Source organism: Ctenopharyngodon idella, chromosome 5, assembly GCF_019924925.1.
Source record: "Ctenopharyngodon idella isolate HZGC_01 chromosome 5, HZGC01, whole genome shotgun sequence".
Classification (NCBI taxonomy): domain Eukaryota; kingdom Metazoa; phylum Chordata; class Actinopteri; order Cypriniformes; family Xenocyprididae; genus Ctenopharyngodon; species Ctenopharyngodon idella.
In genome coordinates, this window is record NC_067224.1 from 10,628,467 (window position 1) to 10,650,699 (window position 22,233).

The 22,233-nt window shown below is 42.8% G+C and overlaps 1 protein-coding gene across 4 annotated transcripts in view; it reads right to left on the reverse strand.

Moving 5' to 3' along the window:
• Positions 1-22,233, reverse strand: part of LOC127513020 (transmembrane protein 272-like) — a 47,746-nt gene that overhangs the window by 17,212 nt on the left and 8,301 nt on the right. The window contains exon 1 of one of the 4 annotated variants that reach the window (XM_051894477.1): positions 11,035-11,171. The exons of the other annotated variants lie outside the window; for them this stretch is intronic. The gene's annotated coding sequence lies outside the window, so the exon portion shown is untranslated. Of the gene's footprint in view, positions 1-11,034; positions 11,172-22,233 lie in introns of those variants that run through there. 4 annotated transcript variants of the gene reach the window in all.

A 22,233-nucleotide genomic window follows, 5' to 3' on the forward strand; every position in this document is an offset into this window, starting at 1 on the left:
AAAATCCAGAGAATAAGAGAAAAATGTTTTGTTGTGCCTCTAGATGTCGGAATCGGAATGCAAAAAACAGTCTTCATTTTTTTATTGAATATCATCGTTGAAAACGCCCTTTGAAGCTAAACGGAGACGTTTATGTTGCAAGTCACAGACTGGACTGATGAAACCTGCAATGATTAGTTTACTAATAAAGCAGGATTTTGATATAAACAGTAAGTCTACATAATATTCGCATTTGCAGTTCATATAGAACATACATAGTTACAGCAAGAAATAATATTTAAACCTATAACATTTAACATAGATAACTTTTAAACATAGCCTATAACATTTTTATTTCACAATTCTGAATTTTTTTCCTTGCATTTGCGTGTTTATATCTCCCAGTTCAGACTGTATAACTTGCAATTGTGAGTTTATTTCACAATTCTAAAGGGGAAAAAAGACAGAATTGTGGAATATAAACTTGCAATTCTGAGGAAAAAAAACATATCTCACAATTCTGTTTTTCCTTCTAAGAAATGTGTACTTATGAAAACTGCCATGGCAAGAAAAAGGTTGGGAAACACTGGTCGAGGAACTACGCGGTTGCATCTAGAGGAGAGGCGGTATTAACATGGCATCTTAAGCACAGAAGTAGGGATGCACTGATATGAAAATTTTGGCCTATACCGATAACGAATAGCATGGCAAGTTACGCAGTACTCCGTTCCGTATCTAAGGGAACCGAGGTTACGTTAGTAACCGAGTACGTTCCCTTTCGAAACTACACTCCGTACTGCGTTGTCTGCCGTTTAGGCAAGACGCAACGGGGATTATACAATCACGCCGTGCTATGAAGGGGGGACGACAGAGCATCCGAGTGGAGCACTGAGGAGGGCTTGCATGGATGCACATAGCATAATATATCCCGGAAGATAGGGGACTTGAGGACACTGTAGTCATCCTCCTGTTTCTATATATTCTAGGAGCCCCTTGGGGCCTAGAGCATATATAGGGAATGGGAAAAACTACGTTATTACCCCTCATAAGCTGATCACATTGGTGTGGCTTATGCAGAGAGAACCTGCGTTTGTAATGCAGGGACGTCTAGATTATAAAATCTGACAAAGGTGGATGGTGAGGCCCAGCCAGTCGCCTCACAAATTTCCGCAATGGACACGCCAGTGGACCATGCCCAAGAAGAGGCCATGCCCCTCGTGGAGTGTGCTCTAACACCTATGGGGCATTGTAGGCCCAAAGAGAAGTAAACGAGCGCTATAGCATCGACTATCCATCTGGATAACTTGGGCTTCGTGACTGGAAGACCTTTCGTACGGCCACCGAAGCAGACAAAGAGTTGTTCCGACTGACGAAAAGAGGCGGAACGATCGATGTAAGTCCTCAGGGCCCTGACTGGACAGAGTAGGTTTAACTCCTGATCATCCTGGGAAGGAGGAAGTGCAGAGAGAATGACCATCTGTGCCCTAAAGGGTGTGGATAGGACTTCAGGGACATATCCATGTCTTGGTTTCAGGACAACTTTAGAGTCGTTAGGCCCGAACTCAAGACAGGAGGAGCTCACGGAGGGCGCCTGTAAATCTCCCACTTGCTTCACCGATGTTAAGGCTAGCAATAAGGCAGTTTTTAGCGTTAGAGGACATAAGTCGACAGTCTGCGGGGGCGGGGAGGGTTCAGCCTCCTAGCCCCTTTTAGGAAGCGAACAACAAGGTTGTTCCTTCCTATCGACTGTCCTGCTACGGGAGCATGGGAGACCGCTATAGCTGCGACATAGACTTTAAGGGTAGAGGGAGTACGGCCCCTATCCATTAAGTCCTGAAGGAAAGACAATATCAGAGATATGTCACAAGTAAATGGGTCTTCGTCCCTGGCTGTACACCAGGCAGAAAAGACTGACCATTTTAGGGAGTAGAGACGTCTTGTTGACGGAGCTCTGGCTTGTGGGATAGTGCTCAGGTCATCTTCAGGGAGGTCTGAAGGCTCCCGTCTAGAAGCCATACATGGAGATCCCACAGCTCGGGTTTTGGGTGCAAAATCATCCCTCCCGCTTGGGAGAGGATGTCTCATCTCAGGGGAATTGGCCATGGCTCCATGGGCGACAGCTGAGACAGGTCTGAGAACCATGGTTGGCTCCTCCATAGGGGAGCCACCAGGAGGACTTTGTGGGCACCTTCCCTGATTCGTCTGATAACCTGGGGAATCAGAGCGAACCGGGGGAAACCGTACAAGAGGAGGCTGGGCCAGCCGTGGGCCAGCGCATCCTTGGTCTTTGAAAAGTAAATTGGGCAACGAAAGTTGTCTTCTGAGGCGAAGAGGTCGACCTCTGCCTTCCTGAAGACATCCCAAATTTCCTGAACCGCGAGAGGGTGGAGCGACCATTCCTCCAAGGGAAGGTTGTGCCGGGACAACATGTCCGACCCCTTTGTTCAGTATGCCCTGAACATGCCCTGCTCTGAGTGAGAGCAGGCTGCGCTGGGCCCACTCTAGGATGGATCTTGCTAAAGTGAAAAGGGGCTTGGATGAGAGCCCGCCCTGGCAATTTATGAAGGACACCACTGTCACTGTCATATTGTCTGATCTGACCAGGACGTGGTGTCCCGCCAAGAGAGGGAGGAAAGATTGGAGCGCTAGATACACCGCCATCATTTTCAGGCGGTTGATATGAAGCTCGCTTTCTTGGCTCCTCCAAGCACCAAAGGCTGGGTGACCTTCACACAGAGCTCCCCAGCCCATTTTGGTAGCGTCTGTGAAAGCGAGTTTCCTCTTGCACATCGTCCTTATAGCCACACCCTGCTCGAACCAGCAGGGGTTTATCCAAGGAGCCAGGGTTGCAACGCACGCCTGATTCACTTTGAGCGAGCAGCGACCATGCTGCCAGGCTTGGGGCGGGACCCGCGGTTTCAGCCAGAACTGTAGTGGGAGCATATGAAGTAGGCCCAACTGCAGGGCTGGTGATGCTGAGCCCATGAGACCTAGCATCCTCTGAAACATTCTGAGCGGCAGAGAGGATCCGGGCGTGAACGTTTTTGTGAGCTGTTGAATGGCCAGGGATCGCTCTGGCGAGACTACGGCCCTCATGCAGGTCGAGTCGAGAATAATCCCCAGGAAAGAGATACGTTGGCTGGGAGATAAAGAGCTCTTTGGAAAATTGACCCTGAGCCCCAAGCACTCCAAGTGGCTGAGGAGAAGGGACCTGTGTGCCACTAGCTCCGCCTCCGACTGGGCCAGGACGAGCCAGTCAATTGTGGTAGTTGAGTATGCGTATGCCCATCTGCCTCAGAGGGGAGAGGGCCACATCCATGCACTTCGTAAAAGTGCGGGGAGCCAGAGACAGCTCGAACGGAAGGACCGTGTATTGATACGCCACCCCTTCGAAGGCGAATCTCAAGAATCGTCTGTGATGGGGGGCTATCTGGATGTGAAAGTAAGCATGCTTTAGATTGAGGGAAAAGAACCAGTCGCCTGGGCGAATCTGCGAGAAGATCTGTTTCAAAGTGATCATTTTGAACGAGCGTTTTATTAGCGCCCGATTCAGATCTGAGGTCGAGGATGGGTCTGAGACCGCCATCCTTTTTGGGAATGAGGAAGTATCGGCTGTAGAAGCCTGATTTGCTCAGTGCCAGGGGAACCATTTCTATGGCTCCTTTTGCCAGCATAGTGTTCAGTTCGGAGCGTAGGACGTGACATTCTCTTTTTGAGAATGTTTGTTTTTTATTATGTCCACTATAACAGCGGTGCGCTGCCAGAGCGTTTGAACAGGCTCTGTGCAGGCAGAAAACACATTTTTTTCGAGCGCCCGGAACTGAACGGGGCTATGGGAAAACTAAGTGAGGCATCTGAGCGCTGAGATCCTCTGCCCCGCTGTTTTTTCCTCACAGGCTCCTGGGAGGAAGAAAATGGGAGGGCGCGAGGGGCGGATTCACGTTCTGAAAAAAAATGCTATCCACGAGTGCAAAGAGGCAAGAGTCATACTCTCACAATAAGAGTAGGTCGATTCAGTGAGCGCGGCTTCTGCGTGGGACTTGCCCAGACATCGCACGCACTCACTGTGCCCGTCATCAGCGTGCAGAGGGGCTCTGCACGTGCCACAATCGTGGCGCGACATTTGAAACAACGCCGCAGGAAATTTGCTCAATGAAAAATTCTCTTTTAGCTTCCAACTACAGCCACAGAAGGAAGAACAGCGTAAGCACACGCTCAGCGCTGTGGGCGGCTCCTGTGCGTAGCGCTGACCAGGCTGCTTGAGAGCGGCGAACTGATCCAGCTGCTGACGAGGTGGCACGCTGATCAGGGCTGCACAGGGAGCGGCGAGCTGGCAGAGTGGCGAGCTGAAAGTGAAAGTAAAGATGCTCGAGAGCGGCGAGCTGCTTGAGAGCGGTGAGCAGAGGAGAGGCGAGCTCAACTTGCTGCTGCAGAGCGGCGAGCTGATCAGTGGTGAATTCCAGCTGCTTGCAGGAAGAAGGCGGCTTCAAGTCTCGGGATCAACGAAGAGATGTGATCTGCGTCACTGAAGGAGAATGAATCAGTTTGCCAAGGCGAGACGGCCGCTTATATAGCCCGAGACCCCGCCCATTTTGGCGGGATCGAGCGGGCTCGCTCGCCATTGGCTTGCGCGCCGTCATTGGTGTGTTTTCTTAAACTCCACGAACCAATCATAATATTAATGGCACAAAAGGCTGCGAATGCACAAGCAAACTTGATTGTGCTAGTCATGAAGGTGTAACTCAGTGCGCTCTTTCCGCAACAATGCGCTGAAACACGGGCACACAAAAAATTCACAACATTCTTTTACAGCCGTGTTCTCGTTATAATTTTATGTAGCCTATATGACAGATTTGTGCTACATATGCTGCACTTAACTGTATCAAACAATTCAAAACCATCAAGGCGAACAGTGCACGTCTGAATTGTCTCAGCTGAAGGAAATAATACAGTATTTATCGCCTTTTATATATATCGTCCTAATTTTCTTATCGGATCGATAACGATAACATTAAAAATGACCATTCATAAAAATCACCATCCCTATCCAGAAGTGTATTTTTTTATTCAACTTTCAGAAAAACATACAATGACATTTAATACCAAACAGAAGCCAAACAGAAGGTGGCTTCAAGTCTCGGGATCAACGAAGAGATGTGATCTGCGTCGCTGATGAGAATGAATCAGTTTGCCAAGGCGAGACGGCCGCTTATATAGCCCGAGACCGGCGAGAGTGTCAAAATTCGCCTTGGCTGCGCTGCCAACAACTCTGTACTGTGCATTCAAACTGCCTCCGGAGGGAGGGTTGAAGTAAATGACAAGTTGTGGCAACCAATCGGAATCCTCTCAAGCGAGGACCTCTACATTCCGATTGGTTGCCGCTGAACCGCGTCATAGCTCATTACCATAAAGTTGACCTGACTTCAACTGTCCTCGACGCTCTCACCGTCCAAGATGCGCCACGCTGCTTTCGCCGGGAGGTGTGAACGCACGGTTAGAGAGCGTTTACTCATTTTGAGCCTGTTTTAAACATTAACTCTCTGTATTGCCATTTTTCATGTGTGAAAAAAGCGAAGAAGCTAAACTAGCCAATCAGATTTCTTTTCACTTACGCCCATGCGCACATACACACATTGGTCTTTACAACACACAAATGCACACCTTTATTTATTCTCATTCTCTCTTGCTTTTTAATATGTCATGAGTGTATGCAGAAAGATTTTAATAATCAATTTGAAAATTATGTAAAAAATCAAAATGGCATTATTTAGCACTCTCTCATGGTACGCACAGTGCGCTGCAGGCGCCACTGAGGGGACTAATGGTTGGTTGGTTATAGCTGTTTTTGTTTTTTTCCTGTTATAGCACCACAAAGTGTCTAATCATGGTGATTTTTTTACTGTGACCAAAGATTGAGCCCATATATGTGTACCGAGTTTGGTGAAAATATCGAGTTATAGCCATTTTGGTAAAAGTGGCTCCACCCACTTCGAACGTTTTGATGCACCTTAACGACCATGAATCAAAATTTCAACTTTTTGTGACAACTTCTGATATTCAGACTCCAGAGAATCTTTCTGCACTGGTTTGGTTCCAATGGGGCGAAAAACCTAGGACTAGTTCGTAAAAGTAGGTTTTACAAAAAATCCAAAATACCCGAAAAGTTTGTGACGAGAGAATCTGCATCTTGCATCATGCATCTTGTCCACATTGAGCCAAGGATTCAAACAATATAAGACACTTGAGCCTAGGCCTAACTGTTCAGGAGTTATGGGCCATTTTGTAATTTTGACCGCTATAGCGCCCCCCTCAGGTTGATCGGGGCAAGCCTTGGTGATATTGTAGGCCAGTGGACAGTAACAGGTGGACCGCGGGCCAAAACTGGCCCGCCGGCAATAATATCTGACATGCGTCCGCAGCCAGGTTATTTTAATAGCGGCTGGTTCTAAAATAGATCTTTGTCTGGTGGTGCCGTCTATTATCACCGTGTCTACACTGAACGCGACAAAGCGATTATTGCAAAGCACTTGAACTACGTCAGAAATAGAACAGGGAATCTGTTTACTGTCAGGAATGTGTTGTGTCACGTCCTGCCGCACCGCATCCAGTGTAGACAATATCATTATAATGGGTTCTATTATCTTTTGTAGCGTCACGTCGCTCGCGTCCGGTGTCGGTGTGATATTCTTTGAAAACAGCGACAACGTCGTTGCAGATAAGACACACTGGCTTTGCATTCACAAAACTAGGTAGGATGAACGCATAGTTGTCTTTCCATTCTTCTTTGTATGCACTATTTTCGCTGTCAACTTTCCTCTTTAGACTCTTTGATAGTGCCATTTTCTCACACCAGCTAGCTTAAATGTTAACATCACTCTGCACACCTGATGTCACCTGTTGGAGTTTGGGTTCCTTGCTGCTGTCGCCTTTGGCTTGCTTAGTTGGGGACACTTGACATTTAATATTAAACAGTGTTTTGATCTGCCTGCATTGACACCATTGTATGCGAACTGAACTGAGCTGGATGATGACATCACTGTTTACTCCACTGCTGATATAGATAAAATAACTAAATTAATAACTATTAATAACTATACGTGAATATTCACTATACATGAATATTCGCTTCGCTGTGGGTGCGGTTTTATTGAAATACGAACAAACGAATGGAATTGAAGTTGTTGTTTTATCTTCGGATCACAACATGTTTGATAGATTATTTCGATAAGGTAATACAGCCGAATGGACACGAGCCCCATTTACATGTTCTGTTCATAATCTTTACATAATAGGCTAAAATGATCGGCTTTGCACGTGCTTTTATTAGAAAGCTTTTATCATGGTTTTATGTCATCGTTTTTGCTGTCTAGCCTAAAGTTAGGAATACAAAAAACTAACTGAGCACATATTTCTGTTTTTCCTCGTTGTTTACCGCATATTTTGAAGTTGTAGCTAAACTGTGTCCCTGTAGGGTGAATGCAGGCAAAGTGGACCACTTTTTGTTAAACGTGTAATTTAAATACCTAAATGTTTTTTTCCTTTTCTTTTCTATATTACTTTGGTTAATTTTAGGCTCCTGCTATAATATTTCAATTTGAATACAGTTAATATAATGTGCCATTTGCGAGGTATATACCAATAAACATTCTGAGGTCATGCTCTCCAAATAAATTTCTTTTCAGGTAAAGTGGGCCAGCTGGTCTGGTAAAGTGAGCCATCAATGATTTATCAAAAAAATTATCCTGTATATTAATTAAAAACACATGATTTATGAACACATATTATCAAACAAACATATTCAACAACATATTTAACAAACCTAAAAGCATACAACCCTAGGCTATGAGTAAAACTCATCAGTTCACTCAATGCATGTGTAAAATTCAAAACAATTGATAGAAAATGTTGTGTTGACATTAAATTTGATGAAATCTGAATATCACAATATTCAGAAATCAGAATATGGATGACAATGAACTCTACAACATATTAAAAATGGGACTATGCATGCAACAACAAATAGGCTAACAGAAAATGAATACGAGAAACATTTAATATGGTAACCATATTGTAAAACTTTTTTTTTCTGTCTATGTTTTCTCTAAACACTTTTAAATGAACTTAAATTGTGTCCATATTTTAAAATGGTATATTCTGCATCTACATTTTGCTTCTCTCATCCTTTCTTCACTCCACAATGCCTCATCTTATTTTTATGCTCTTTCTTTGCTTTCTTCCATCTCTTGACTTGAATTTTCCTAATGGCACACTCACTTCTGTTTTCTAAAAACTAGATTATACATGTTAACTATAAAATAATCAATGAATGTCAGTTTATTTAATGAATTTGAATATAATTACTGAAGTTTAAATGTTGCCCACTTTACCTGAATCCCACTGGCCCACTTTATCCAACACATTCAGCCAAAGTGGGCCAGCAATATTTAAATACTTTACAAGAAAACTAACAAATTTTTATACATTTTATTCTTTGCATTTTATTTCTGTTAACTGTAGTAACAAACAAAATAGGAACTGTCACAATAATATTTGTTTACATTTAGTGAGCAACCTTATAATTTAGAAAATAAAATCTTATGTCAGAGGGTTTTCGACCTTTAACCATGAGGGTGTCCACCTTTGAGGTGTGGTCAATGTGCATCAACCAAAACTATTTTAATCATTTAAAGAAATAGTGTCTCTTTAATTAAAGACCATTGTCATGCTCTGAAAGTGTAAACCCATTAAGCACAGTGCAATCAAACTTAAACGGCCCACTTTACCTGCATTCGCTCTAATTGTTTATTTTGCAGCATCTTGACTTTCACAAGAATGACTGAAATAAAATTCAGATGTAGCTAACTGCAAGTTTTAATATTTTTTATATGTTATCCGACGTTATTTTGTGTTCACTCTTGTCAGTTTTCATGCACTTGGGTCATGCTGACTCAACACATTTCGGCTATTTTGGCCATTAGGCTATCTAAATAATCTGACTAATATTTACACTAAAAGCTATTTTTTTCAACTAATTATTTTTTTTATTATTATTTATGTATTCATTTTTTGTGGACTGCACTGACACTGTTTGATGAGAAATGAACTTAGCTGGATGATGCAGAGCTGCTATATAGTCAAACTAAACTAACAATGGAACTGCATCACTGAACTGACTTCAGTTGAATAACACTTTTGTCTTTTTAGGGCTGCTTTACAACAGAATTGTTCTCTGTTTGCATCACTGAATCATTATTTTCCTGATCACTGTAAAGCTAATTTGAAATAATCTATATTATATAAAGCATTCAAAAAATAAATGTGTCTTCACTTGACTTGGACTACTAAAAGTTTTTTTTTTTTTTTTTATGTCATTTTTTTTTTAGTTATTGATGTCATTATGCACATTCACTTTAAAATGTGAATTTATGCCATTTTTTCATAACTTCATTTTGTAGTTTGCAGAAGCTGTCCTAACAGGGGGTAGTTTAATTTTTTTAAGCTTTTGTTGTTGTTGATTTATGTCTTGCATGTCAGAGAACACGCACTCTGATAAAGCTTATAGTGTGAAATGCATTATTGTTTTGGTTCATCCAATGAATAAAATGAGGGATTTAAAAAAAAATAAATGTAAATGTCTGTTTAAGGCACTTGTACTATTTTCTGGTCTCTCTTGATTTGCATTTTAACACATAGGAAAATACCTGTAAAGAAAAAAAAAAAATCACTCAGCTGCTCAGAACAATGTATTCAACTTTTGTAGTTCTTGTATTTGTGTAAATACTTTGTTAAATATGTTTCTTACTTTTACAGCACTACATTCATAGAATGAATCCTGTCTTAAGTAATTATGAAAAATTATTAGTCACATCACTTAGATAGCCTAATAGACTAAATATGTTGTGTCAGCATGACCCAAGTGGTTGAAAACTGACAAGAGTGAACACAAAATAACGTCAGAGAACATTTTAAAATCTTTATTAAAACTGAATTTTATTTCAGTCATTCTTGTGAAAGTCACGATGCTGCAAAATAAACAATTACAGGGACACAGTTTACAACTTCAAAAGATGCGACAAACAATGAGGAAAAACAGAAATATGTGCTTGATTAGTTTTTTGTATCCCTAACGTTAGGCTAGACAACAAAAATGATGACATAAAACCATGATAAAAGCTTTCTAATAAAAGCATGTGCAAAGCTGATCATTTTAGCCTATTATGTAAAGATCATGAACAGTTGAACATGTAAATGGGGCGCATGTCCATTCGGCTGTATTACCTTATCGAAATAATCTATCAAACATGTTGTGATCCGAAGATAAAACAACAACTTCCATTCCATTCATTTGTTCGTATTTCAATAAAGCCGCGCCCACAGCGGAGCGAATATTATTTCATTTTCATTGCATGATATATAAACACCCACCAGTTTGATAACACCCACAAATACAGAAACGCCCACTTTTGTTCCGCAGAGACCTCATACTCTCTCAGTAGCTGTGTCCCAATTCAGGGGTTGCACACTTCAGAGTGCATGAAAGGGGTGGGGCTTTGGAGTGGAGGGTTGCCAGGTCTGCGCAACAAAACCATCCCAAAAGTAGCGTAATCACAGCACAAGTGTAAAAGTATCCCAATCCCAGACGTGGCAACAATGAGCCGAGCGTCGTAACATGGCTAGTTGACATTTGTGTGTGCATTTTAAAGTTTTCATTGCCGGCGACGACGGGACACTGGACCATATGAACAGGTAAAATATGTATGGTTAAACTATGTAATATTAGTTTTATATCGTTAGCAACTATTAGTTAACCTTGTTTGTTTTTTGTGTTAAATTAAACGGTAACTGTGAAAATATACACATTCATATTTATATATTTACTCTGTATTTAAGCTGTATTTAAGTCTAAATTTAAAGTACAGCACTTTAGGATATTATTCAACTGCACTCCATCTCAGAGACAAATATTGTATTTATGAAAAACTGACATTTTGGACATCATGGATATTACAGTTTGATTTAGATGTTACATATTGTTGAACATGGGGAATTACTTACATTTATGTGAATTCACATAGAACTCCTGTCGTCACCGGCGCGCAATGAATTGTGGGATATATGAGGCGCCGGACTGGACAAAAGCGAAGCGAACGCCGCGAGCGAGCGACACTGCACGAGAGAGACCGAGTGTGTCCGAGCATTAGTAAATTAGTACATTAGTAAACATTGATCAGATTATATGCAGTCATTAAAACAATTCTAATGTAGGAATGGAATTTGGGGACCAATATTACAGTTTCAAAACTGGGATAAAAGTTTAATAGAAAGAACACAACAGCCATGTGCAGTGTTAATGATAACTCTTTTGTCATGTGCTATATTTACTAACCAAAAAAAAAAAAAAAAAAAAGTTTTCTTCTCAGACCTGGGCATGACCAGTTTCATCAGAGACCTCTTGCCAGATCTATTCAAAGTTGGTGTAACATTTTTAGTGGTCTCTTAAGGTTTATTGACACACTAGTTCTTCTCATTGGACTGTGCAATTTAATGTAATGTATTAATTTTTATATTGTAGAATTATAGCTGTAACCATTGCTGCAAATGTAAAACGGTATTGAAATGGTAGAATTACAGTAAATGGCTGTTGTGTTCTATTAAACTTTTATCCCAGTTTTGAAACTGTAATATTGGTTCCCAAATTCCACTCCTACATTAGAATTGTTTTAATGACTGCATATAATCTGATCAATGTTTACTAATGTACTAATGCTCCGACACACTCAGTCTCTCTCCCGCAGTGTCGCTCGCTCTCGGACACACTCGATCTCTCTCGCGCAGTGTCGCTCGCTCGCGGCGTTCGCATTGCTTTTGTCCAGTCCAGCGCCTCATAGAGATAGGGTAGACCGCGAAGTGTCTTGAGATGGACGCTTCATTCCACGGGGAAACGGAGAGGGTGCATTTTAAGTCGCTTTCGAATTACGTCAGCCCTCCTCGCGCCGCGGTGACGCAATCGCACTTCAAAGGCCGCTTTTTTCAGTTTTCTCAAGAACAGAATACAGTGCATAAAATGGGTACATTAAAATGTGTCGATATAAATATTATTTAAACGTCACTTTGTCAATGAAACAGCCTAATTTCTGTACAGCTTATTTTTGTGATGTAAGTTAAAAATGAAATGCATAAGTTGTATACATTATATTTGTAATGTAATTTATTTGTAAATGATCTGGAGTAATTTCTGTTAAAAATGTTCACATGTGTAAATAAAAGATTGTTCTGTTCGTTGTTTATTTCTTTTATGCAACTTATAATTTTACATGAAACATTATACATATACAAAATATACAATCATTTTTCATAATGTACATTAAATGTTTTTACATTAAAATATATCGTTTTATAGCTACATTACTTAAAGTAACTTTTACAACAGAACTTAGGTTTAACATCAGAAAAACAACATAACATTTTCAATTAACAGTACATAAAACAGAACAAAACATATTTGTGTACACTTTCATTCAGCTGAGCAGGGAGACCCAGGTGGAGCTGCTGGACCTGGATGGGCTTCAGAGACCCTGGTAAGGCCTCTCTGCCAGTGGGACATCAACTGGGATGAGCGCATATTTCCACTGTGTGTCTACCAACAGGTTTGCAGGGCTGACTCAATCGACGGCTGCCATGTAACAGATATTTTCAGAAAGGGGAAAGAATAAAAGAAATTAGGCTCTCAAACTCAAATCAAACCATAAAATATTTGAACATACAAAACAGATCTATGGTCCATTCAAATTTTGTCTTGGTCATCATAGCTTTAAAATTGTCTTGCCTGTTACAAATAGTCATGCTCAGCAGGTATATTTTAAGATATGTCAGTGCAAGTTTCTTTTAGTTAAAACAACTGAAACATGAATTTTAGTCTGGGACTAAACATTTTTAATGTTTCTTTCATATAGTGTTATAGTGTATTTTCACCAATATGTAATATCTAAATCAAACTGTAATATCCATGATGTCCAAAACGTCAGTTTTTCATAAATACTATATTTGTCTCTGAGATGGAGTGCAGTTGAATAAAATCCTGAAGTACTGTACTTAAATTTAGACTCAAATACAGCTTAAATACAGAGTAAATGTATAAATATGAATGTATATATTTTCACAGTTAACCTTTCATTTAACATAAAAAACCAAACAAGGTTAAGTAATAGTTGCTAACGATATAAAACTAACATTACATAGTTTAACCATTCATATTTTACCTGTTTATATGGTCCAGTGTCCCGTCGTCGCCAGCAGTGAAAACTTTAAAATGCACCCACAAACGTCAACTGTCAGCTGTTTGTCACACAGCCACTAGCCATGTAACGACGCTCGGCTCATTGTTGCCACGTCTGGGATTGGGATACTTTTACACTTGTGCTGTGATTACGCTACTTTTGGGATAGTTTTGTTGCGCAGACCTGGCAACCCTCCACTCCAAAGCCCCACCACTTTCATGCACTCCGAACTGCACAGCCCCTGAAAGTGTATCTGCATGATTCATGGGTTCACAGAGATCGCCCCCCAGTGGCGAACCATTGAAATTTCAAAACATTTGAGTTGCACCCCAAATGACGCACTATACACTTATACACTATGTACTTATGCACTATGTACTCATCCATGTAGTGTGTGAATTTTATACATTTATTTTGTCATTAAACATCGAAGTCTGATCCCTCCTCCCCCTCCACAACGTAATTAAAGCTGCGACAGCTGAGTGCATAAAGTGTCCAACATTCCACACTTTAGGCGTTTCTCAATACCAAGTACGCAAAAGTCGGACTTGCGTCCTTGGTAGTTCGAACTTGGCAAGTTCGACTCAGAAGAAAGGACTCCCGAGGACGGGAGGAGGCAAGTCCGGTGATTCTGCAAATGGTACAGCAGCGTACTTGATAGCGTCACTCAGCTCGCTCTGGCTATCTCTGTATGTATATTTTATATTTTATTTCAACAATAAAATGAAATAAGTGATATAACACCACTCTTTTCGTTCTCATTTTAAAAAATCTTAAACATAATAGCCTCACAAATGTGGTTTAGGCATGATTATCTTCACTGCATGTATAGTATTTATAACAAAACGAAATATAAAACACTGCAACCCTGCCTGTTTACATTTAAAAAAAAAAAAAAAAAAAAATTAAACATATTAATATGTGGTTTAGGCAATATGTGCATACTCTGATTATCTTCCGCTGTAATGTAATGAAATGTAACATAAAACACAACCCTGTCTCTTTTTGTTAAATGTCGGTTTTAATGATAATAGCCATTATAAAAGTATAAGTAAAAGGTATAAAAAGCAAATAAAGCAAACAATTCAGTCAAACGTACAAGTCAGCGCTTGTGACAATGGTAAATTGAAATAGCCTTATATAAAGTTATGAAACGTCACTTTGCCCTCAGCCAAAACGATTTGCCAGGGAACAAATTATAGATTCATGAGACCAAAGATCGCTCCGTTAGATATACAAAAGACAAATTATGTCATGTTTAACCACTACAAAGACATCAGAGCCAGCGGCAAACGTCAGAAGGATTAGCCGAGGTAAGGCTTTTCTCGGCAGGGTACATGAGCGCCCGGTGATCGCTTGGATCTGACAACTCCGAAAACCTCAGCGCCTATTTGAAAATTTGATCTATCTTTATCAATAAACCACAGATTTGAGCTTTAAACCAGTACATTATCGCCTGAAAAACATTAAAAAAAAAAATACATATCATGACACGAAAACAGTAATATGTTTAAATTACATGGATTCCCTTTCGATACTACACTACGTACTGCATCGTCTGCCTTTTTAGGCAAGACGCAACTGGGAAACTCCTGTTTTCACAGATTCTGAAGCCTTTTTTAATCACGCAGTGAAATTGCACGACCATTAGTTCGTGGAGTTTAAGAAAACGAGCCCGCCAAAATGGGCAGGGTCTCAGGCTATATAAGCGGCTGTCTCGCTTGGCAAACTAATTTATTCTCCTTCAGATCACATCTCAGATCACATCTCTTCGTTGATCCCGAAGGTCTGGTCTCTTCGGCCCTGCAGTCGATGGGTTTGCTGAACGCTTCACAGCGGCACAGAAGTCGTCCCAGGCAATGCAACACTTCCTGCCAAAGTGCTCCAGCTCCTCCACTTCAAGCCGCCCAAAGCCTGCGCCAGCACAGCAGCCTCCTAAATCTGCGCCATCTGCTACTCAGCCCGCACCATGGCCTGAGCACAGACAGCGCTCATGTTCTGCTAGGCACCACCCCCCTCCGAAGCGACAGGGACCCCGGCCCAAAATAGTGCTGGAGCCCGCGCCTCAGAAGTCGGCCTGACACCCAGATAAAGAAGGAGGAGGCTAAGTCCTGCCGCGGCCGGACCACCCTCCAAAATGCCTCATTCATGCCTCAAACACCCTGGCAGTGCACCGCTGTTATAGTGGACATAATAAAAAACAAACATTCTCAAAAAGAGAGCAATTTTTCGCTTCCACACCTTATGTGCACCACAGTTCCTCCGAGGTTATGTACTACAGTTCGCTCAGTGGGCCCCATTATTCAACGGAGTGGTCCATACCTCAGTAGAGAGCAGGGACGTCCAACGCTCCGAACTGAACACTATGCTGGCAAAAGGAGCCATAGAAGTGGTTCCCCCGGCTCTGAGCGAATCAGGCTTCTACAGCGGATACTTATTCCCAAAAAGGATGGCGGTCTCAGACCCATCCTCGACCTCATATCTGAATCTAACTTTGAAACAGATCTTCTCGCAAATTCACCCAGGAGACTGGTTCTTTTCCCTGGATCTGAAGAATGCTTACTTTCACATCCAGATAGCCACCCATCAAAGACGATTCTTGAGATTCGTCTTCAAAGGGGTGGCGTATCAATACACGGTCCTTCCGTTCAGGCTGTCTCTGGCTCCCCGCACTTTTACGAAGTGCATGGACGCGGCCCTCTCCCCTCTGAGGCAGATGGGCACACGCATACTCTACCTCGACGACTGGCTCGTCCTGGCCCAGTTGGAGGCGGAGCTAGTGGCACACAGATCCCTTCTCCTCAGCCACTTAAGAGTGCTTGGGGCTCAGGGTCAATTTTCCAAAGAGCTCTTTATCTCCCAGTTCCTGGGGATTATTCTCAACTCAACCTGCATGAGAGCCGTGGTCTCACCAGAGCGATCCCTGGCCATTCAGCAGCTCGTGAAAACTTTCACTCCCGGATCCTCTCTGCCGCTCAGAACGTTTCAGAGGATGCTAGGTCTCATGGGCTCAGCATCACCAGCCCTGCAGTTGGGCCTGCTTCATATGCGCCCACTACAGTTCTGGCTGAAACCGCGGGTCCCGCCCCAAGCCTGGCAGCATGGTCGCTGCTCGCTCAAAGTGAACCAGGCGTGTGTTCCAACCCTGGCTCCTTCGATGAACCCCTGCTGGTTCGAACAGGGTGTGGCTATAGGGACGATGTGCAAGAGGAAAGTCGTTTTACACAGACGCTTCCAAAATGGGCTGGGGAGCTCTGTGCGACGGTCACCCAGCCTTCGGTGCTTGGACGAGCCAATAGAGCGAGCTTCATATCAACCGCCTGGAAATGATGGCGGTGTATCTAGCTCTCCAATCCTTCCTCCCTCTCTTGGCAAGACACCACGTCCTGGTCAGATCAGAGAATATGACAGTGGTGTCCTTCATAAATCGCCAGGGAGGGCTCTCATCCAAGCCCTTCTTCACTCTAGCGAGATCCATCATAGAGTGGGCCCAGCACAGCCTGCTCTCACTCAGCGCAGCGCATATTCAGGGAATACTGAACAAAGGGGCAGACGTGATGTCCAGGAGCAACCTTCCCTTGGAGGAATGGTCGCTCCACCCCCTCGCGGTTCAGAAAATTTGGGATGTCTTCGGGAAGGCAGAGGTCGACCTCTTCGCCTTAGAAGACAACTTTCATTGCCCAATTTATTTTTCAAAGACCAAGGATGCGCTGGCCCACGACTGGCCCAGCCTCCTTCTGTACGCTTTTCCCCCGGTCGCTCTGATTCCCCAGGTTATCAGACGAATCAGGGAAGGTGCCCACAAAGTCCTCCTGGTGGCTCCCCTATGGAGGAGCCAACCATGGTTCTCGGACCTGTCTCAGCTTGCATCCATGGAGCCATGGCCAATTCCCCTAAGACGAGACATCCTCTCCCAAGCGGGAGGGACGATTTGGCACCCAAAAGCTGTGGTGTGGGATCTCCATGTATGGCTTCTAGACAGGAGCCTTTAGACCTCCCTGAAGATGTCCTGAACACTATCTCACAAGCCAGAGCTCCGTCAACGAGACGTCTGCACTCCCTAAAATGGTCAGTCTTTTCTGCGTGGTGTACAGCCCGGGACAAGGACCCATTTACTTGTGACATATCTTTGATATTGTCTTTCCTTCAGAACTTAATGGATAGGGGCTGTTCTCCCTCTACCCTTAAAGTCTATGTCGCAGCCATAGTGGCCTCCCATGCTCCCGTAGTGGGACAGTCGATAGGGAAAAACAACCTTGTTCGTTTCCTAAAAGGGGCTAGGAGGCCGAACCCTCCCCGCCCCCGCCCCCGCACAGTTCCCACATGGGAACCGTCTGTGGTTCTCAAGGGCCTTAAGGTCCCTCCCTTTGAACCGCTCCAGACTGAAGACTTATGTCCTCAACGCTAAAAACCGCCTTATTGCTAGCCTTAGCATCGGTAAAGTGAGTCAGAGATTTACAGGCACTCTCCGTGAGCCCCTTCTGTCTTGAGCTCGGGCCTAACAACTCTAAAGTTGTCCTGAAACCGAGACATGGATAGGTCCCTGAAGTCCTATCCACACCCTTTAGGGCACAAATGGTCATTCTCTCTGCACCTCCTCCTTCCCAGGATGATCAGGAGTTGAACCTACTCTGTCCAGTCAGGGCCCTGAGGACTTACATCGATCGTTTCACCTCTTTTCGTCAGTCAGAACAACTCTTTGTCTGCTTCGGTGGTCGTACGAAAGGTCTTCCGGTCACAAAGCCCAGGTTATCCAGATGGATAGTCGATGCTATAGCGCTCGCTTACTCATCTTTGGGCCTACAATGCCCCATAGGTGTTAGAGCACACTCCACGAGGGGCATGGCCTCTTCTTGGGCATGGTCCACTGGCGTGTCCATTGCGGAAATTTGTGAGGCAGCCGGCTGGGCCTCGCTGTCCACCTTTGAAAGATTTTGTAATCTAGACGTCCCCGCATTACAGATGCAGGTTCTCTCTGCATAAGCCTCACTAATGTGATCAGCTTATGAGTACTTGTTTATGGCCCTGACCAAAGTCCGGGTAATAACATTTTTTCCCTTTCCCTATATATGCTCTAGGCCTCAAGGAAGCTCCTAGAATACATAGGAACAGAAGGACGACTATAGTATCCTCAAGTCCCCTATCTTCCGGTATATGTAATGCTATGTGCATCCGTGCGAGCCCTCCTCAGTGCTCCGCTCGGATGCTCTGTCGTTCCCCCTTCATAGCAGGGCGTGATTGTATAATCCCCATTGCGTCTTGCCTAAAAAGGCAGACAACGCAGTACGTAGTGTAGTATCGAAAGGGAACGTACTCGGTTACTAACGTAACCTCGGTTCCCTTAGATACGGAACGGAGTACTGCATAATTTGCCGTGCTTATTCGTAGGACGCCTCATGCCGTCGCTTCATCGAATTAAATCAGTTTGCCGCTTATATAGCCTGAGACGGCCACTTATATAGCCCGAGACCCCGCCCATTTTGGCGGGCTCGCTCGCCCTGCCGCACCGCCATTGGTTGGTTTTCTTAAACTCTATGAACCAATGGTCGTGCAGTTTCACTGCATGATTAAAAATGGCTTCAGAACCGGTGAAAACAGGAGTTTCCCCATTGGGTCTTGCCTAAAAAGGCAGGCGACGCAGTACTCCGTTCCGTATCTAAGGGAACCAAGGTTACGTACAGAGTACGTTTTCTCCTTTACTACTGACGCTTGCTGGTTACCGCGCAATGGATTCTGGGATACCTGGCTGTCTCAAGTCCGCACAAGTCACCTCTCGATCGATGCATCCTCGATAAAAGGGGTGGATCAAGAATACATCCAGGGATTTTAACTGTACTTGGCTAGATATGTGAACTTTGAATTGGAACAGTACTTGGGCAGCCACTGATGATGTTTCAGAAATCCACAAGAACAGACAAGATCGCATATTGAGAAACGGCTTTTGTTTTTTCCGTTAATTTAGTGCATCATCCGGATATTTAAAGTGCACTTTTTCTTTTTGGAATTTTCTGTGTGAACGCACTACTCACACTATTTGTACTTAAAGGTGCAATATGTAAGAAGTTTGCAGTAAAATATCCAAAAACCACTAGGCCAGTGTTATATATTCTGTTCACTTGAGTACTTACAATAAACCAAATGTTTTCAACTATTTGTAAATCATGAGAAAAATGCAATTTTAACCAAGGCTCCGGGACATGTGAGGACTTGGCATCATCAAGCTATGCCTTTGTTTTGAATAGGCCTCTAGCGACCTCTAGCGGACAGAATTCTTACATACTGCACCTTTAATGTCATAGAATAGTGCATAAGTACACAAATTGGGACGCACCTTTTGAAACCGTTATGACGTAACAAGGCCTTGTTTACTAAAATCACGTGACTCTGGCCGTTTGATAAGCTCTCCGAGCCACTGTCTCATAGTGATGGGAAGTTCGGTTCTTTTCCGCGAACTGGTTCTTTCAGACAGTTCGTTTCAATAAGCCGGTTGAAAAAAAAAAACGGTTCACTGGTTCTTTTACGCTCCGACGTAATGACGTCATCCGCGATGACGTCGTCTATCGCGGGCTGGGATGAAAAAACACTTAACACATTCAAATACATAAAGTCAGTAATCAAAAAATCAGTCAACTAAAACATTATAATCTGAAACGTTTCTTACAATTTAGTTTTGCATCTAAAGCATCCAAACACACATACAGGCAGTGATGTGCAAACGAAGTTTTACAGTTATAAAGTTAATAAATTAGTCTTTATCAGTGCAGAAACCACGATCCTCTTACATTACGATTTATTTGTAAATAAATAAACTTACGTTTGTTTTATATTAACACTTTACGATGTTCAACAAAAATTGACTAATGTGCTTTTCATTATCTTGAAAAAGTACACGCATCCGCAGAATCAGCAGCTCATTGGTTCTCAAACTGGAAATGTCCGAAAGAAGCAGTTCTCGGTTGTGTACTGGTGATCCGAAAACTGCTGCAACCGATTCTTGACTCGAGAACGAGAACAGTGACAGGCCGTGTAGTACGTTTGGGTACGCCGCGCATGCTCACTCAGTATATCAGCTGCTCTGCTGCTCATGCTCATCATCATTAGTTCTCTCACAGCAGGTTAAGTCAGTGTGTACTGTTGGAGTAACTGAATAACTCTCGAAATAAACCAACATCCCAGAGGTAGTGTCAGGCACGTCAAAAGGTGAGTAACTTTAGTCATTTGTGGATTAGTGTTTGCTTACTGGAGATGCAAACTGTTTCGAACGATTCAATCTGATTTGGTGAACTGGTTCGACCAGTTCACTAAAAAGAACCGGTTCAAAACAACGATTCGTTCACGAACCGGACATCACTACTGTCTCGAAACGGGGGTTCCGGCAAGACGGCGAACTGAGCACACATACTTTGCTGTGTCTCTGATCTTTAGTCCCAAATTTTCACATTACTTCCCCTTCTTGTTTATTTTATTTAGTTATTTGACCGCTGAAGGTGTAAGAAAGAGGATGAACTTGTTTTTGTTAGATATTTTTGTGTGACACTTAAAAAAAATGCCGAAACCAAAAACGGCTGCTGCAGGTGATGCTTCTCTGGGTGTACACCCGTTGTCTCATGACTACGCTGCTCCTGCCAATGAAGAGATGGTGGAAACTCAAAAAGCGAGTGTAAGGAGACCGATGGAATCTACACCTACTAAAATCCCTGTATCTCAAAAAAAAAAAAAAAAAAAAAAAAGGGAGTAAATGGAGATGCCCAACCTGAAGTTTCCAACACCGCCATCTCGACGCGATAAATAACCTGACCGCCATGATGGAGTGTTTTGGGATGCAGCTTAAGCAGAACACGGTTATGATCGCAGAACTGTCAAAGGGCGTGGAATTTAATGCAAAAGAGATCAAGGACTGTAAATCTGCATCCAGTAACCTTGGAAAAGAAATGTCTAAGATGACGAAAGAAAATGCGGAGCTGAAAGAGCAGGTTTAGGAGCTGGAGCGATATAAACGACACTGGAATCTCAAGCTCCACGGCCTAAAAGAGAAAACTGAAGAAAGAACAAGGGACGAGGTACTTGGGATCATGGTGAAGATCAATCCACAGTGGTCCACAAAATTGGAGAGTATGGTGGATTCGGTACATCGCGTGGGAAAGAAGGAGGCAGAGCACAACCGACAGGTGGTCATCCAGTTCACCATGAGACATTACAGAGATGAATTCTGGCGCCTTACGAAGAATTCTTCAGTTTGCAAAGACTTGAACATCAGCTTCGCCGAGCACATCTTACCAGCGGACAGGGAGGCTAGAGCACTACTGTGGCCGCAGATAAAGCAGGCAAAAGAAGCAGGTCATCGAGCCTATTTCAGGGGTTCATATGGCTTCGTCAATGGGAAAAGAATTTCTGCTACTTAAACGACATGCGGTCTGACGTTGAAAAGACATAAGGAGGACGATTTAATGTCTATTTAGGGACGTAAATCACTACTTTCACAGCAAGGTTTATTGGTTCTTATTAACTCTGTTCTTGTTCAAATGTTCAATTTAAACACTGATTTTTGTTTTTCATCCTTTAATGTTAGGGGTCTTAGAGATAAAATAAAACGCAAAGCTCTTTTTTTATTTTGCAAAAGTAAAAAGGCACACTGTTTTATGTTACAAGAAACTCATTTGAGTAATTTAGATGAGAAATTTTGGATTAATCAGTGGGGGGACAAAATTTTATTTGATCACGGAACAAATCGTTCTGCGGGAGTTGCAATTTTGTTTCATAATTGTCCTGGGAAAATAATTGCACACAAAACCAGCAATACTGGTCATTGGCTTATGTGTGTTCTTACTATTGATGACCTGTTTATTATAATAGGAAATATATACGGTTATAATAATAATCATCAAAATAGGGAATTGTTATCGGAAATTTCTGAAGTGATAAGGGGCCTGAAACTTACATATTCTGCGGATAATGTTATATTAGGAGGGGATTTTAA